At 42.1% G+C, this 19,384-nt stretch overlaps 1 protein-coding gene across 1 annotated transcript in view; it reads left to right on the forward strand.

Moving 5' to 3' along the window:
* GLI2 (GLI family zinc finger 2) overlaps window positions 1-19,384 on the forward strand; it is a 139,651-nt gene that overhangs the window by 25,993 nt on the left and 94,274 nt on the right. The gene's annotated exons all lie outside the window — the stretch shown is intronic.

The following is a 19,384-nucleotide window of genomic DNA, read 5'->3' on the forward strand; positions in this document are numbered from 1 at the left end:
AAGGAAAAAAAACTACTTGACCCCAGGACAACACGATGCTTTTTTTTTTTTCCCCTGTTGTCTGGTTGTGGTGCAGGAATGTGCAATCTGCAGTTGGAACTGGCAGATGCATGACTTTTATTTGTAAAACTGACTTCATTATTCCTGCTGTAGGGGTGGGCTGGCTGAAGATGTTTGGGATGCTGAACAGTTTCTAGCTTTCCTGTTGAATCATCCATATATGTGGCCTGGGTTGAACAAGCAGTAGCATTGCTAAGCTTGGATCCAGGCTCTTGGGAATGGGAGAGCATCTGGCATGGTTAAACTATTACTTTTTAGCACTAGTTTTCATTATCTCAGTGTTAGTACTGTCCCTCAGTTTTATTTTGTCATCTTCTGAGACTACAGACTTTTTGGACTGGCGTCACTGCCTTACATCGCATGCAAAGAGTAGGGCAGAGATGGTTTTTTACTGGGGCTTTAGATAGCACTATCACATTACAAATAACTATGATCTAATGTTATATATCATCCTAGCACTATAAATCCCAGCCACCCACCAGTGCTTAGCTATATTTTACTTCTGATGGCTTGTGTAGTGCTGTACCTCCTGCTTGTCTCACTCTGATGACTGTCTTCTCTTTTTTACCTTCTCAGATGTCTACCCTAGTCTGAAGCAATTCCCTTATGGTTAAGGCAAAGGCACTAGGGAAAAAATTATTTGTGATTATATAATTAAAGCTTGTATTAATATATGTGAGAGTCCAAGCAGTCCAAACTTCTACGTTTCTTTTGGAGCACTTGAATTGACCTTCTCATTTGTATAGTAAGAAAATACTTCTTTTTTTTTTTTTTCCATCATTTTCCAAAGTGGAATCTTGTTGTTTTCTTACTAGAAAACCCCAGTTCCACTGTGCCCAAAAATGATATTTATGTTTCCTTTGCAGCCACCCCTGGGGTTTGAACCACAGACCTACAGCACTGTACAGAGGTCTCCATCATTGCAAATTAAAGGGATTAAGACCAAACTTAGATAGAAAGGGAAAGCAGTAGCTTAGGGCTAGGCTTTAGAAATGGGGGGTTGATGTAGGGACACATCACATTCTCTCCATGGCTGATTGTGCTGCCTCCATGGGTCCCCTCTCGTGTCTTCCAATTGCTTGTGAGACCGCTCACCCTCCCAGTTTGTTGCCTGTCACCTTCCACGTCTCAGCTTCAAGTGTTCCCTTCCCAGTGCTTCAGGACTGACTCTATCCTCCTCTCTCCCTCTTGCTGTTATTTATCTCTCTGTGTAAAACATTTTAGGCTGTAGTTTCCATGAAGAATGCTATGCAGAATAAAGTTGGTGCTGTGTATATGAAGCTGTGATCTGCAATTTGTATTTTCTCCACTGCATAACTCAAGATTATTAAATAAGCATGTGGCTGGATGCAGTTACTAATATCGAGTAGACAATGCAATTTGTTTTTACCATTTCCTTTTGTTGATCCCTCTTTATTACTTCTCATCTTGCTTGGAAACACAGAATGTTTGTTTCCTAGATTTGTCAGCATCGTAGCAGTGGGTCAGAGATGCAGGAGATGAAGAGGAGGTTAGGAGGCATGATTTGAGTGTCTGTTATTCAAAGTGACCAGCCAAACCCCCTGGGGAGAGTTCAGCATCTGCAAAGCTCATTAGGTTGTTTATCTTACCTTACTAGTATTTGATTTTTGCTAACACTTAGAAATCTTGCACTTCTGAATTGTGCTGGCATGGGATCTGATGCACTGAACAGCTCGTTACTATGGCGTAGCTCAACTCCTTTGTGTTTCATGACACTCCTACAACTCAGTGACCTGGGTGGTGGCCCTACCAAGGCCTCTGGTTCTACCTTTTGACAGAGAAAAAGAAAGAAGGGGAAAAAAGCATTAAAATTAAAGTCTCATGACTGTAATGAAAAGGTTATTTCCCCTTCTCTCACAAGTTAAGTTCTGTGCAATTGCAGCTCACTTTGTCCTGTCCATCTCGTAGTCTCATTAGCTGGTGGGCCACAGAGGAATTGAGGAGAGAGAGTTGAGGGTTTTATCTGCATGCTGTTCCAGTGTAGAAGATTCAATGAGATGATGGTTTGTCATTTTTTATTAATGAGTTGGAGCCTGATTCATTATAGATGTGTGGAATGAGTTCAGTGTGGCTGCAGGGGGAGGGGAGAAACTCTGCCAATGAAGAGGTATCCTCACCACGGGTCTTCTCTTGATTAGCCTTAAGCAATTTGACTTACCAGTGTGTTGCTTGCCAGTGTGCTACAGGGCACCTGACTTAGCACAGGACTCCAGTTTCCCACTGCCCAGGCCTGTGTGTTTTGTTGTAGGACCTGTAACCCCAGAGGAGAAACGGGTGTTTAAAAATGCTCAACAATCAGCCACTACAAAAAGGTTTCTAAGGGATGGTCCCTTAAGGGCTAGCTGACTGGCAGGTTGGTGGCTAAGAAGGTTTCCAAAATTTCTAATTGAGGGAGTGGTTTGACATGGTGGGGAAAATTGTGTTCTTACCACCAAACAGCTCTGTGTCTTCTAGTCCTTCCTTATGTGCTGGTGACATGACTTGTACATATGTGGGATATCTGTAAATGCAGATACACACATGTATGTATGTATGTATAAAAATACTTTTTTGACATTTATAAAAAGCCATGTGGTCAGAGAAACTCATTTGTGGTCAGAAGAAGGTGTGTCAAGTACTGAGGAGGTACCAATTGTACAGGATGTAACAGGATGCAGATGGGGCATCATTTAGCTTGCCTGATGTATTGTGGTTTTTCTGTGTTTAAATTTGTAAGCTCTGCTTTTTACACAGGTAGGTAACCGTTCAGCATTAATCTCGATGCAGACTGTCAGAAAGATGTGCAGTTGGAGTTATTCCTAATCTAGAGTGAAGGTTGTTCAGATTGAAGTTATCTGGCTGCTCTTTGTATACAGAAAAGCATAAATCCTGTGTGTTTGGCAGTGGTCTCCCACTGGGAAGGTGTGGTAGTATGTAGTACCTCTGAGCCATGCTGGTGCACCTACTGATGCATGAGTTTTGTCTCTACATCAAGCTACCAAATAGAGAGTGATTAAGGAAATGAGTGTCTTAGAGAATCATTAATTTAACAGCTTTTGCTGAATAAAGGAAAATTCCTGCATTTATACTTTCCCCTAGATAAATTCTGGCTGAGGTTATGTTCTGGTGATCTGCAGAGGACAGAACATGCTGGTTTCCATTATTGTTATTTATAATCGGGCAGTGTGGTTCAAATATTTTGAAGGTAGCTGCACAACTGGGTACACACAGAAATAAAGACATGCTGCTTCTGTCTTCAGTGAGAGCTTTTTTTTCCAATGTTTTTTCAGGCCCCTAAGTCTTTTCAAATGCTTGGGTGTACTATGTAGAAACTTAAATAAAATCTCAGGTTGCTGTTTGTTATTCTCTGCTTGCAAGAAAAATAAAAGATCAAACTGTCCTTGCAGTAAAAATGCAGGCTTGAAAGGGTTAATGCAACAAACAGACCTAAAGGAATCTTTTCCCCTTGTAAAATATGCAGCCAGCGTGACAGCAGAATTCCCAGAGTCAAGTTATCTTTTACATTAGTGAATGTTGTTCCTAAAGCTTTAGCAGGGGTAATAAATGATTCATGGTAACCACACTTTTGTGCACAGCCGTCCACTTGATGTTCAGTCCATACACAACTTCAAGAAGCCTTGTGCAGGAGCTCTACAGCTCCAGTTCATCAGCTTTCTCCCAGTAACTGTGACAGGGTGAAAGGCATTTGAGAAACAAATGGTAAGTCGAAGGGAATGGTTTCTCTTCTGCCTCTTCAAGTGTAAATTAGAAGTGTTCGTTTGTGCTTTCTGTGCAACCCAAGTTTGATCCATGCTCCTGAGAGTATGGATGTGGAGAGGAGGCTAAGGAGGAGGCAGCTTCTCTTTAGGAAGGAATTTGAAAAGTTGTGCATGTCATTTCTCCAAGCACTTCCCCAATGTGCGACTAATGAGACCTCCCAATACATCCGCACTGCAAGGGAGACCCCCTTGCAGAGCTGCTTCAAGTGAGATGACATTCAGAGTTGAGCTGGAGAGCAGGCTTCCCACTCCCTGACCTTCTGTTCACACTACTAAATGTCCACCAAGAGAGTGAGCTTCTCCCAGACCAAACACAGCTGTGGACCCAGGCTCCTTCTTCTGGGAGAAAGGGACTGGCCCAGGTAGGAGCTTAGTGCTGGATTTTGGAAGGCCAAGGGTCAGTCCCTGCTGTCTCTGCAGTTTGTCCTGCTGGGGTAGTCATTTGACAGTTAGTTACATCTCTTGATAAGATATTGTTATATAAGTTAACTTAACCTGACCAAAAGCACAATACACAATCTTTATTAAAATGGTTAACCACTCATGTAATTAGAGATGTCCGTCTAGAGGGTTCTTCATCTGGTCTGGAGAACGGATTGTAAAGTGGTTGGGAAAATTGCTTTTGGAAGACTATTTCCACAGTTGGAGGGGAATTAACAAAAAAGTTAGGCATAGGAGAGATGAACCTTATCTTTACTATCTCTGGTTGATTTTTTTTTTTTTTTAAGAAGAAGAAATTAGGGCAGGACATATTTTCTGGCGCTGTGGGCCAATTTACAGCAGTATAGATACCCACACAGCTACACTGCTATCTTCCCCAGAGCAAAGTGGTCTTGTTTTCATCCCATACAGGGAGAAGCCCTGGACCAGTGCTCTTGTCCTACTTGTACCCACTACTTTCTGAGCGTTATACGAGAGGGAGGTTGCTAACAGTTGAACAGAGCCCTCTGATAACTTCCCTGGTGGGACTCATAGCCCTACTGATAACTTCTCCAGCTGAGGTGACTGAGAGGATAACTGCTAGATTCTGTTGTTCTGTGATTGCTTTAGATAGATTTGTTCAAGCAGTAGGACTTGTGCAAGATTAAAAACAATAGGAAAGAAAAGTCTTCCAACTGCCACAAAGGTAGGCACAAGATTTGATCCAATTAAAGAGTTGATATTGCCAACAGGCCCTTATGTCAGGACAATGGACAGTGATTTACAATAGTGCAAAGTGAGTGGAGAAAAGAGGTATCTAAAAGTAGACCTACAAGTTTTTCAGCATCTTAAAGAGCCCAGAACTAAGCATGACAGCAAACATCCAGGAGTGACAAATACTAATGAAGGAAACTTGCCCCAGTCCATTCAGTTTTATCCACAAAATCATACGGGGGAGGTTTTTGGTTTTGATCTTGAGTTGACTTCCAAGTGGACAGCCCTTACGTCATTTCCCTTATGACTAACCCCTGTGCAAGCATGAAACATTACGCTAAGCATTCATCTGACTTTCCCAGAGTCTGGTTTCAGAGTGCTCCAGCTCTCTGGAGCAGCTCGTGTAATGTATTGGAGACCTGCATTTTATGTATCTCTCTCTCTCTCCAGCAGTTCATGAATAGTATGCACAGTGGGTTTTACAAGGACAGATATGGAATAGTCTCCACTGCATTTTAGTGGAAAGTGCAGCATACAATTGACATAGCTCAGTCTTGGGTGTTTGCTGGTTTAAAAGAAAAAAATTATTTCCAACAATTGAGAGTTTTTTCTTACCAGACCAATCACAAACTTCCGAAGCATGAAATGAATTTCACTGGTCCTTGCCAATAAGCTTCTTTCACTGATATTGGTTTTTATGAAATGGCTATAATCTTTGCTGGTAATGAATGAAAGCTACACTATGAAGTCCCACCTTACATTCTTCTTCTTGATTTATGGTGTATTGGTTAAAATAGTAAACTGATAATGATCTCAAAATAGCGATAAATCACTGTGGGCTGGTGTATCAGAAACAATAGAAAATGTTCTGGAGGAAGAAACTTGGAGCCAGTTGGGAAACAGCTGAGTGTTATGCAGACATGAAGGATACCAGGAAATCCACAAAAATACAAATTAAAGTACTCTCTCCCTTTATTTTTGTCAAGATTGAGTTGTTCCTTGCTTCTGTATAATAAACTCAAGAAATTTATGATGAATTAGCGTTCCCGCACGGCTTGATGTATCAAATCTAATTAGAAAGTGCTGGTGGAAATCTGTTCAGGCCAAAATCCTGCCTGGATCTGAAGTTTAGGTCTGGACATAATCATTCAATTTTGTACAATTCTGCAGAAGTCCTGCTCCTACCAAAATAATTACCTTTGTGGATAAATCTACGCATATAAATAGTTTTCTAAAGATGAAGCAAAGTAATGTTGTTCTTTTCTATTGCCTTAGCTTCTAGGTAATTCACCTTTTCTCTTCTCTTCTCTTTTGTATCCTTCAGATGTGTTTTCAGACCATCCATGGCTTTTTGTTGGGATCATACAATACATTCTGGCTCAGATGTATTTTAACTAATGCCGTGCCAACAGATAAAAGAACAGGTGGAGCCAAACTAGCCCTGCCTAAAGGTAGTTTGAAGAGACTATGATGTCTGCTAAAGTCTCCTGAGAACCAGAACATTACCTGATCTTTTGGGGACTTGACCTGTCCCAAACTGATCTTCCTAGAAAGAATTTGGGTTAAATTCTCCATCTCGTCTTGTATCATGATGGAAACTTTCTTTGGACTTGGTGATAATCATACCAATGAGCCAGCTCTCATTGGTACTAGCTTGCAAAAGGCCTCTTTTGTTCTTGTTAGAGTATCTAACCTCTAAATCTATTTAATACCCTTTCCCTGGTTGTCCATCATTATGACACATGATTTTCCAAAGGATTTACTATTAGTTAGTAGCACAGGGCTTTCTCCCTGGGGTAGCAGCTACTTGCAGTGAAGAAAATGCATGTTCGATGTAGCAATTTGTCTTTTTTTATATATTTATTATAAGAGTAAATGAGTTATTGTGGGAGACTTCAATATTATTGCAAATTAGGTGCTACAAGCCAAGCCATGCACATTTGTTATGTTTCCAGGCATACACAGCATGCATAGCAGTTCAAAAATCAGCAGTCATATTATATCTAGGCCTTTTCCTGGGCAGCTGCTACTTTGCAGGTATTTTTGTAGTGTGACTGTTCCATAACTCTGCTCACTTCAAATGAAGGGAGGGGGGAATCTGTCACAAAAGTGATTGCTATAAAAAAGGTTTTGATGAGCACAAAGGCATGAATTATAAAATCTCTCAAGATTTAGTTTCCAAAGTAGGCATGGGCTAATGAATATACAGAGAGCATTGCTTGTCATATATTTCTTCTACAATAGTAATTTATGAACTGGATGGTTTTTTTACTTGCACCTTTCTGGATGTGCTTGCAGGCTGGAAACTTATCGAAATTATAAATTGCTCCTTTATTCAGAAAAGCGTACAGAATCAAGTAAAGCACACAGAAATGAGTCCTACCCAACCTCTGCTTTAACAAGGGGTTTAAATTAACTGCTGAACTTGAAGTCAGCAGGATTAGTCAAATGTTTTGGTTTCAGCAGCTTGCCAGTGCCAGAGTCTCTATGTTGGGGAGGGAATGGAGGGAGTTCTGCCCCAGGTCAAGCTCTGATTTGCTGGTTTGGAGGAAATCAGACTCTTGCCAAAAAAACCTGTTTTCACAGAATTTAATCTCACAGGGATGCAGAAATGGACAACCAGGTGAGAGGCCCTTGCTAAATCCTCTGCTTCCTCAATCGAGCCCTTTTCTCTAGTTTAGCTATCAGTCTAATCCTGGATTTAGAGTCTAATCTGGATTCAAACTCTATTTCTTCTGATGTTCCTGCAGGACAGATGCTAACTGGTGAGAGGCTAGAGCATCCTGTGCACAAAACATAAGGAATATTCAGAAAATTCTCCTTGCCTCTATCAGTTTCCAGAACAGAAGAACAGATAAGAAGGTGGAGCCCTTCTCTCTTTCTTCTACATTTCCTTTTTTATTTTCCAAGAAGAGTAAGCCCATGTGTCATGTTTCTTCTAACACTAGTTGTATTCATCATAGGTGACCTGGATCATTTGTACTTGTGGTTTATAGTCTCTTGACATGCATTGTTTTCTCTAGCATGAAATATAGCACATTAATGAGGTATGTATCTGTTCAGATGTACGCAGTCGGCTCATGAAAGATGCTTTGGTAACACTTTGACTAGTTTGTCAACAGCCAGTATTTTGGCAGCTGCAGAGGAAAAAGCAGCCCAAAATTCGTACAAGGGACTGAGACAATCCAACATGAAACTTTTGAGAAATGTGTTTACACGTGCTGGAACTTCACATGTAATTAGGCACCTAATTGTAACCTCCCTATTCCAAGCTATCACTTACAACGAATGCACATGCACTTGTGATGGGACTATATTGACACTTCTTGACACACTCTTTGCTGAGAGTGGGCTGCAGCTGGTGTAGCCAACAGCCCGGGAAGGTACAGCAGTGCTGAAAAATAACTAAATGTGCGCAGTGGTTGGTGTTGAAAAGTTAGGATGGGTGCATTTGGTGAAAGGAACCGGGGATGCTGAGGACATGATGGGACAACCTGGGGACATGGTGCCTGGACTACTGCTGCACTTGACCAGATTGTAACCTCAGCATGGAAGAGTCACCCTATCCTTTGCTGTGCAAGGTCTGTACAAGGAGTCTGCCCCTTGTGCTCTGTGGAAGCCTCCCCATTGCATCTGTTCTTTCCTGTTGAGCTGAGCAGCCAGTGCTCAGCAATTCCCACCCGGGCACTTAGCTGCAATGTCATTTTTGCCCTTCCTTATTACAAAATAGGGTCACTTTTTACTATTCTGTGGTGAAAACAGAATGACTATGAAGTTCTGGAAGTCCTAAATTTAGCTTCTCATTTGTCTGTAGGTTACAGCTTTGTGCTTCCATGGTTTAGGAGTGCCTTGGAAAGTTGTTAGCTTGTCAGTTTATAGCCGTTGTCTTCAATAAGCATTGGACCAGGACCTATTTGCAACATGATATTAGATCTATAGGAGCATGGGGAACAGTTTGGATTGTGCTCCCAGTTACCAAGGGAAGCTGGAAAAAGACCTTGCAGACAAATTTGGGGAGAAAAAAAACATTATTGCTATTTCTCCAGCAGACAAAGAGAACGAAAATCATTTTCTTACTGAGACTTTGTGGGTTTTAAGCCATTGTGGAGTACAGTCCTGCGGCTGTACATGAATGCAACTTTTTATTATTAATATACAATCATCCAGAAAGCTGTCTCAGTTTGGCAGAAACAATTTTATTTGTGTATTAGTGCAATGGATTATAGATACCAATCTGGAGTGGCATGCTAAGGACAAAGAACATGAAAAACTGCATCTTGAAATCCATCTAAACTTGAATAGTTTAAGTCTCAAGGGGCAAAACTGTGTTATAAGTATTCCTGTTGAGTACTAACAAGTAGTCCTATTAAGCAGTAGCTAGAAATCAGCATGCCTCCGAGACAACCCAGCCACATTTATTCAGAGACCGATTTGTGGGTGAGATGAGTGGCGGTGTCTTTGTACTTTCCTCTGAAATACTTATCCCTCGAACATCCCTCTGAGCTCCTGGGTTTCCAGAGGCCAGGACTGCCTCTTAATCTTTGTTTGCATTCAGCTCTCAGAGATCAGTATTTTCTCATTACAAATTGCTATGCTTTTAAAATGACAATAAAGGTAACTTTTAGCCCACAGATAGAGCCAGTTGTTTGATTTAACTGAGCAAGTGGTGTATATTTAGGGGCTTTCTGATTCATGAGAGTTTGTGTGTATACTTCCTTAGGAGAATCTGTGCTGTCAGGGACTTTTTTCCCCCCCTGTATAGAAACTGTTTATCAGAGTTCATGCAATACACTTTGTAGGAGCTGAGACTGTAAGAAGTCTCTCCCAGCTGTACAGAAGTCTTTATTGCTTTTAATCGTTTAGTATTCCATGGAAATGGTTTTGTCATCGTTTTTATTTTCCAGGCTCCACTCTGATAAAAATGCATCTTTTATGTTTGCAGATTTGGTCAAACCAGTATATTATTTCAGCCACTTTTCATTGACAACTTGGGGTATTTTAGCTGTGCAGTAGTTTTTTTTTTCTTTGTGCTTCTATGCCACTTTACTACTGAATGAAATTTAACACGTTGCTTATAATTAGCAGTGAGGAATGTTACCCTATCATCAGTTCACTGCTACAAGGCTAGCATAAAGATTTTAACAAAGAAAATATTCTTTACTCTTGAAATGCTTTGTACTTCCATCCAGACTGCTCAAAATAAACATTGTTTTTGAACCAAACTCTTTCCCCCAATTTCCCCTTTCCAAGACAAACAAAATATTTTCAGTGGCCAACAGATAGAGATTTGACCCTGATTACATGCTTTGCCTCTTCATGCCATGTAGCAGGGGTCCAGAGCATGATAGTTTTAAACTGAATGCACTTTAACATAGTGTCAGGTGCTGGCAGGAATACACAGTTTGTGTGCTGGAAGGTCTAAAGAGGTGGGATTTTTTTCTTTTTTTTTAATTTTTTTTCCCTCTGTAGTGATCAGCTGTTCTGGGACGAGCCTAGAAATCCTTACTCAGCTGTGAGTTCCGATGCTTGGTCATTGCTCATATATTCATAATATAAATGGGACTTTGGCATTAGTTGAGTTTCCAAAGACCACTGAATTTCTTCAGCCCCTATGGGGTTCAGTAGGCTCTGGGATGGGGAGAGGAAGGATGTAACTTGGAGCAGCTTCCCAGGTCTCTTTGCTTGTTAGTTCACCATGCCATTGCTTCCACTCCTGGACATTTCTCCAGGGAGTCAGGGAAGCCAGATGGGTTCTGATGCTCATAGCAAAGCTCCTGCCAGTGGCTGGGTACCCTCAGTGCCCAAATTCTCAGCAAAGCACTCTGGAAAGGTGTCTGCCTAGTCCAGGCTCTGCTCAGTGGGACCTGCTGCAGAAATGGCTAAGCATCAAGTGCAATGGTGATTCCCTTGGTGTTAACTGAAGGAACCTTCATTAGTAACAGTGAGGATATTCAATTGGCTGTGGTTCTGCTTATGTCTGTATGCACCCAAGTGGGGTGAATCAGTAGCTCAGACCTGGAAGCTGTTGCAGGCTGATGTTGGTGTGGAAATGCCCATGAAGAGAGGTGAATCAGCAGAAGGATATTTTACTCTTCTCTGGGTGGCTATGGCCTTGTTGCACTGTTTTTAGCTTTCATATCCTGGCTTCTTTTACTAAGCTCAGTATGCCACACTAAGGTCCTGTTCTTTACAAACTCGCTCTTCTGAAACCCAAAGTAAAAATAACAACATTAGTGTCATTTCTTTTCCCTTTGGTGGTTCTTTTTTTTGTTTATTTCTTTGTCTTGAATGCAATTTATGACTTTGGTTTCTCTGATAGATAGGAAAATTTTGTGGCAGCTCTGCAGGGACATTACTTCTAGGCAGCAACTTTAAACAAAACAAGGAGAGAAAAAAAGGAGGAGATTGTATCTTAGTTACAGAAGAGCTAGTTTGTTTGTATTGAAAAAGAGACTAGCTCTTAAAGAATGCACTGTAATTTGTATTGTTCTAATTTGTGTGAGACTTAGGTGCACCCATGTGGTAGAGTGTTTGCAGAAGTTAAAACTTCGAGATGTTGGAAGAGATTGAATTTAATTTGTAATTTGTGCAAATATTTTAATCTCCTTTACTTCTGAAGTCTTCTGAAGACTTCTGAAGTCTTTTCAAGTCCAGAATGTTTAATTGTTCAGGCAGAGCTTTTTCAGGGTGCCCAAGGTAAGCAGGGACAAAAACTCTCAAATGAAATCACATCCTTGGGCTCTTTCCTGTTTCTGTCAAACCTGCACTTCCTACCTCTGCCACATGAGCTACCAAAGAAAAGTATTGTGATTGGTCCTGTGTGGCCTGTGAACAATGTTAGCTGTGTCTTCTGAAGGAAGCATAAGTGTGCATCAGGTAGAGTTATCCCTTCCTATGTCAGCTCTAAACTGTGAAGAAATCCTAAGCAGAGTCAGTGAACCAACATTGTCATTGGATGCTAGAATGAGAAGGAAGAAACAAATTTGTTCAGCAGCCGTGTTAGAGATTCAGTTTTGTGCTCCTTGGATAGTTCTGCAACTGCTTCAGTCAAAAAGAGAAATGAAAAGGAGCATTTTATTGGATACCTTCTAGTATGAAATGGTTGTGCTGGGATGGAGCACTGATGGAGCACTGTCCATGACAGTTCTGCGATAGAGGTTTTTCAGTGAGGAACACTGACAAAATTATAGACCTGTTCATTTTAATACATTCTTCATATTACCCTTGAGTGGTGTACTGGCGCCAATACTATTTAGTGTTTTCATTGAAGAGAGAAACAGTGCACCCTCAGTATGTTTGCAGATGACACCAAGCTGAGTGGTGCTGTTGACATGTGTGAGGGGTGGGATGCTGTCCAGATGGACCTGGACAAACTCAGGAAGTGGGCCTGTGTGAACCGTGTGAGATTCAACAAGGCCCAATTGCAAGGACTTGCACCTAGGTTTGGGCAACCCTTAATACAGCTGGCAGATGAAGGGACTGAGAGCAACCCTGTGGGCAAAGACTTAGGGGTAATGGCAGATGAGGATGTGGACACAAGCCAACCATGTGCACTCGCAGCCCAGAAAGCCAGCTGTATCTTGGACTGCATAAAAAGAAGCATGGCCAGTAGATCAGGGGAGGAGGAGATCTGTCCCTCCACTCTGTTCTCATGAGACCTCCACCTAGAGTACTGCATCCAACTCAAGAGAGCACAGAGGAGGGTGACAAAAGTGACCAGAAAGATGGAATGTCTCTTTTGTGAAGAAGGGCTGACAGAGTTGAGTTGTTCAATCTGGAGAAGTCTCTGGGAAGAATTCGCTGATACTGTTCAGTGCTTGAAAGAGGCATAAGAAAGGTGGAGAAAGACTTTACCAAGGGCAAAGTGAAGCGGTTTTAAAATGAAAGAGTGTAGGCTTAGGCTGGACATTAGGAAGACAGTTTTTACAATAAGGGTGGTAAGATAGTGAAACAGCTTTCCCACAGAAGTTGTGGATGCCCCATCATGGGAAGTGCTCAGAGTCAGACTAGACTGGGCTTTGAGCAACCTGATCTAGTGAAAGATATCTCTGCCTGTGTCTGGGGTTTTGAATTAGATGAACTTTGAAGGTCCCCTCCAACACAAACCATTCTGTGATTCTCTGATGATAGGTTGTCAGGTATGCCAAAAGTTTCAACAGCATATGAGACACAACCATCTGAAAAAAAATGGCACAGAGTCTCAAATCGGACTTCCAAAATCACTTAAAATGCTCTTGAAATATTTCCGTGAGTGTGGTGAATCTCTGTCACACCCTCTTCAACCTGCTCTGAAGAAGTACATATTTGGAGTGTGGCTTGCCTCAAAGGCACTCTCCCAGACAATTTGGATGTTATATGCCTGGTAGTACTGAATGGTGTGCCATAAAGAGTCGATTTTATATTTTGCACACAGTCGTCAATGGCTTCCTGCTTGGGAGCTGTGGTATTCAAACACAGCAGCAGCAGCAAAGACATGTAAACACATTTACACCCATTAAGTCAAGGCCAGAAAAATGTTGGCCTGTTCCCACTAAGAATATAATAACTTTCTCACTAGTGCTGGTCCAGCTCATGTGCTAGAGTGGTTTCTGGAGCAGCCCAGACTGGTGGCCACATCCCAAGTAAGCTCCATGACGTTGAGGCTGACTGAAGCGTCGGCCAATTGCAAGGCCATTGCTGTTCTGTCCTTTCTTCTGCTCTGGGGAGTGCATGAGGGATGACGGCCATTTTGGTCATAGTTTATTCTTGGAGTGTTTTTTGTTTCTCAGTCACCAGCAGGCTGTCAGTTCCATTATTCATGACAGAAAAATCAGCAGAAATTATGCTGAAACCCACCATCAGGACCTGTTATTTCATAATTACCTCTGATGCTTTTGGCCCAGCCACTCAGGCATCAGGTCTAATCATGTTGCAAAGCCAAATTTCTGTGGGTTTGTTTTGGTTTGGTTTTTTTTTTTTTTTCCCCTCTTGGCTCTGGCAGTGGTCCTACAGTAATGTTGTGATGTCTGGCTCCAGTGACACTTCTAGTGAATTTGTATGACTGAGTGGTCAGAATGGAGCAATCATACTTAGACTATCCTTAAATACAAGCATCAGTGGAGTACAATACCATGTTTTTGTCTGATACCACAGGGGGACAATTCAGTGTATCAGTCTTGCTCTGTTTTGGAATCAATATCATACCTTCATGCACTTCACAGGCAATTGAATGTACTGTAGTATCAGTGCTCACCACTGAAGATTTCCAAACTGCTCCAGAATATGGTCCAAATGGCTGAGAATGTGAAACCAAACTTCTTTTGCTTGTTAATTGATCTCCTGATTGGTTTTTAGTGCATTTTTGGCTAGTGTGTGGATTTTTTTACAAGAGGCAACTTGCTATGGCAGCTTCAGCCTCAGTAGCTTTAAAGGACTTCTACACACATTTTGGAATGGATCTGTGAAGGCAATGACTCATAGATGGGCTTGGCCTGACTCCATGGTAATGCAGTTTTGATCCCCTCCAACAAGGGGCAATACTGCCAGTCTGCATCAGCCAGCACACGCTCTGTTCTCCTTCTGTGTATTCACATTTCCCATGAACCCGTGGCCAATCTGACCATGTGTGTGGCAGTGTTTTTCTTTTCTAAGCTAAAAAATGTAGTAGTGATGGCCCAAGTCAAGCCAAACCTAAGCATTTAGATACTTTGGGAATGTTCCCATTATAACAGATAGGAAAACTTCCGTTGCATAGAAGAGATTTTGCAAATCTAAGTGAAAAGCACTGAATGGAAAACTTATTAGAATATAGCCATGAATTCTTGAGCTAAATCGACAGTTGGACTCGATAATCTTAGAGGTCTTTTCCAAGCGAAACAATTCTATGAAGTTAACAAGGTTAAATATAATTTAGTGAGTTTCTCAGTGTAGGTCTGCCCAATCCATTAACAGGCATTTAAAACAAACACTGTGATAACCACATTTCTTAAGAGCTGCATCAAAAGTGCTTTTGCAGAAGGTCAGCCCTGGATCTGTGATATTCTGGGCTACTCTGTGCTCTTGGGACCACTTTCAGTGTTTAACATGCAATGAATAAATAAGCACTCTAGAGCCCTTTTTGGTTTTTATCTCTCTCTTTTTTTTTTTTTTTTTAACTTCTATCTTTTTTCTTTTCTTCTTCTCCTTAGTGTGAAAGGCTCTGAGAAACAGTATTGGCAGCAGCAACACCTTGTGCAGATCAGAATAAAAACCTCTCCTCTGACTTGAACTGACTCCTACTAATTACATGGCTGGAGATGGACCTCTAGGGAATCTGCTCCACAGCATTGTCCTGGACAATCCCACCAAATTAGGGCCAGTCAGGCCAAATGTGAAGAGAGTGGTGATTACTGAGATTATTTTCTTTTTAAACATGCTCCTTAGCTCTACTTTGCTGGGTGTTGGTTTTCAAAAGGGACTTATAATAAACGTGGGCCATCTATATATAGCCCAACTTTTGTTCGTTTGCACAGTTCAGAAAGCCTACTGTTTGAGGTTAGCCTTGAGTAAACTTGTACCATTTACTTTGGAGCATTTCAAAGGGAACAAAAACACAAATCATGATGAGGCTAATAAGAAGTTTGGGTGTTTAAATGTGTACACAGCAATCATTGTAGAGGAAGTCCTTCTCTTTGGGAGTACATTATTATTAAGCAGCATTGCTGTTTGCCTGGTTTTGTCTGGTCCACAATTTGCATTCACTTGATGGATTGCCAGGGTCGGAGGTGCGCTACTTGGGAAACACTGAAGTGCCGTCTCAGCAAACTCTTAAGAGGAAGGGAACACTAATACAAGCATTTGCCCAAGCTCCTTGAGTCTTCTTAGGCTTCCTTAGGCTGTACTAGATCAATATGACAGTTTGCTAAGAAGCTTTGGACATGCATTCACAAACTCTTTCTATTGGCTTTCTTGGCATGTTATTCAGGAGGTAGCTGCTAGTGAAACATGTCTGCTACCAGCACAGAAGATTTATACATGCATTTTCTTCTCCAGCTAAGTGATTTATTTACTAGCAATAATGCCTTGCAGAGCTGCTTGGTCCAGTTTGCAGAACTCATTATGTCGACCCTCAACAATCTATAGATGAATGGGATCACTCTCTCTCTTGTTTCCTCCCCCTCCCTCCCTCCATCTTGTGTATTTTAGCTGTGGTCACATGGTTTCAATCCTCCTGTTCAGTAGAGTGAGATGGTCCCTAGCTGGTAAACATTTCTTTCCATAGTATGTACAGAGGAAAGTTTTCTTGTGCCACCTGTCTCAGAGCAATGAAGAGGTTTGCTAGCTTGCTTGCTCTAAAGTTGTAATAATTTTCTTTCTGACATCTTACTGTACGTTCTTTTGCAAATGGATGGGCTTATATAGGAGACACTTTAGCTTATTTCCCATGATCTATAAGCCATTCAAAGTAGAGCGAAAATGTAATATTGCAAAAGTGTTTAATAGCAAAACCTTTGCACTGGCAGATCACTCAAATCCCTTCTGTTCTCAGGCCACCAGAGTTTCATGCTGGTGCGTCTCAGCCTTCCCACTCACTGTCTCTCTTTAATTCCTGCCTCTCCTGAGAACCTGGTGAGGTTCAGCCCTTTTGCTTCCTGCTGGTGAAAGATGGGAAATTGGCTGCTCCGACAGCTCTTGCTGTCGATCCCTCAGCTGAGGAGGTTAGGCAAAGGTGAAAGGTGACCAGATTAAACACGTTTTTATCTGTGAAGCACTAGCAGCACTCTTCATGTCACTAACAGGAGGGATGTAGGCAGTCTGGGCTCAGATACAGCAGAGTTTTCATATTCCCCTCAAAGCCCTGTAGCTCCACATGCCACAGAGGTACTGGCTTGGCTGTGCCAGGGCAGAGCTCCTGGCTCCCTGCAGAACAGCAGGCAGGCTGTCTGCGGAGCAGGCAATGTAAGCTCTCCATCCATAATGTACCAAGTTTTCTCTTAGCAGTGGGAAGTGCAATTCAACATTGGGGTCTCACTGTGCTTTTGGGGAGTGGGGAGCCTTGTCCTGGTCTTTCTACTTCACCTGAGTCTTTGCTTAGGGAACTTCCCAGCATGTTTGGCATTGTCCCCTTCCTCAAATGCCTGAACAGATATATGATTCCTTGGATATATGATTTAGAAATGTTCCAGGGCATCTTAAACTGTTTCACATTTTATTAGCCCTGCCAAATTCGAAGCACACCTTGAATAAATTCATAGTTGGTGGTTGTGGCGTATGTACCTTGGCTGTCGTGGGTGGACAAAAAATGTTTTATACCCCTGAGGAGCAGCTAAAGAATGAGCTCGCTCCATGCAGCAAGAGGGTTGAAAAAGTTGGATTAAATCATGTCTGGCTGTCTGTGGTTGAACTAGCAATGAGGCATTTTCAATCAGAGGTCAGGGCTGTGGTAAAATTTCTGCTTCAGTTTTTGCTTGCTGTAATTTTCCCTCAAACCAGAATCTCTGTGAAACTCCAGAAGGACCAAGACACTGTCTGTGTCTGACCTTTCAGAGCAGGATTTTTCAGACAGTCCTGTTTCAACTGAACCCTCTGCCAGAGCATGCAGGAAGGAAGTGACATGTGTTAGTCATACACCCTGGTGTGTGTTTAGCATCCAATTTGTGTACAGTCCAGGAATAACCTAGAATAATTCTGCAAAACTGGACTCATGCTTAGATGTTTTGATGTTTGGGCTAGGAGGGGATTTCTTCATACATGAAACAGCTTTCAGCAGGCGGGAAGGATCAATACCTCCCCCCCAGGGAGCTCAGGCAGTGAAAATATTTTTGCAGTAGAAGCCAGAGCTCAACCTATGCACAGGCATCTCAGCCTGAATAAGTGCATTTGAAAGCTGGAGTTTGCTTATGTTCACCCACCCAAGACAGACCCACCATGGGTGCACAATGGCATTGCTGCCCCAGCTTGGCAGGCAGCTGATGTCCACCAGTTTGGTGGGGAGTGTGTGCAACAAAAGTCAGATTGTGAGAGGTGTGGGAAAAGCCTGAGCGGGCTCGCCTTACTCACCAGCCTTTGGAAAGAGTGCTGGGGGCAGTTGCGCCAGGCTTGACATCTTGAAACAACATTAATTAAAAGTAACTTTTTAATCCTTGAGAGAAGAGAAACCAGAAGTGACAGTCTCCTGGCTACAGCCCTTTGTTTTTAATCCCACTTTTGACTTTTTGCCTAGGATCAACAAGACACAGAGAACAAAAAACATAATTTCAAAAGTTTCTTTTAAAGCAGATGAATCTTAATCATGAGGGTAATGGTATTTTTGGACAGTTTTGTTTTGGGGATTTTTCTTGATTGCTTGTTGGTTGGTTAGTTGGTTTTTACTGCTGCTGGTATGGGAAGAACTGGAACAGCAGACAGGTTTGTTTAAATGGATATCGTTCTGCTCTTGCTTCTCTAAACACCATTTCTGCTCTTCAGCAATCAGAGCGTTGTACACTGCGCCTGGTTATTTTGGGGATGTCAGACTGCCATGAGGATGGCTGGTGCCCTGCATCACATGAGCATGGTGCTGGGATGATCTCTGCAAAGGGCCCTTAACTGGGAGGGAGTGGAATTAGCCAGTGTTTGGATCCCTGCCGATACATACACTTGAAAATGGGCTCTTTGAAACCAAACTGGAAGTGATGCAAGGGGGGCAGGAGATACTGTTTCTCTTTTTGTTGCCAAATCTGACCCTGTTTTGCCTCTGACCCAATGTATTAGTCAGCACATCTGATGCCTTGCAAGGATCTTGGCCTGATAGTGGCTGGGAACAGTTGAGCAGAATGCCTCTTCTCAGCTACCTGTCAGAGTAGCAAGCCTGGGATTTCCACAGAACGCACTGGTCCAAAACTCTGCGTGTGCAGTACGACAATTAACATTCCTTCTGAGCACATTGCATTAAGCATCTCTATATGTGTCTTGAAGGGAACCTCCAAGAGATTGTCTTTTATGTAGGAATTATAAGAGATTTCTTATGGCTGAGTTCACCTATAGAAAATACAGAATTGTAAGTCTATGTAGTTCAAGAAAGAAACTGAATTAGCCAGACCCAGACAAGAATAAGTTAACAGTACTCACTAAGGAGCCTTGAGTGGAATTAGAAAAGAGAAAAACGGCCTGCTGATAAAAACAAAAGCTTAAAAACTCCAAGAAACCCTTCCTTCCCCCATCTCCATCTAATCAGTCCTGAACAGGAGGAGTGGGGGTAGGAGGGAATGCAGAATCTACTGGTGCTGGTGGTGTATCTCCTCCTTCTCTTCTTTATTTGACCCTCTCTTAGAGGAATGTTTAGCAAAGCTGTTTATTTTGCATAAACCCAAGTAATAACGTGGCCCCGGGTGACAGGATCTGAATGAAGATGACAGCAGTTTGATTTAACGATTAGCCACCTGACCCAATAGCACCTCTGGAATCTCAACTGC

Source organism: Indicator indicator, chromosome 5 (assembly GCF_027791375.1).
Source record: "Indicator indicator isolate 239-I01 chromosome 5, UM_Iind_1.1, whole genome shotgun sequence".
In the NCBI taxonomy this organism is placed as follows: domain Eukaryota; kingdom Metazoa; phylum Chordata; class Aves; order Piciformes; family Indicatoridae; genus Indicator; species Indicator indicator.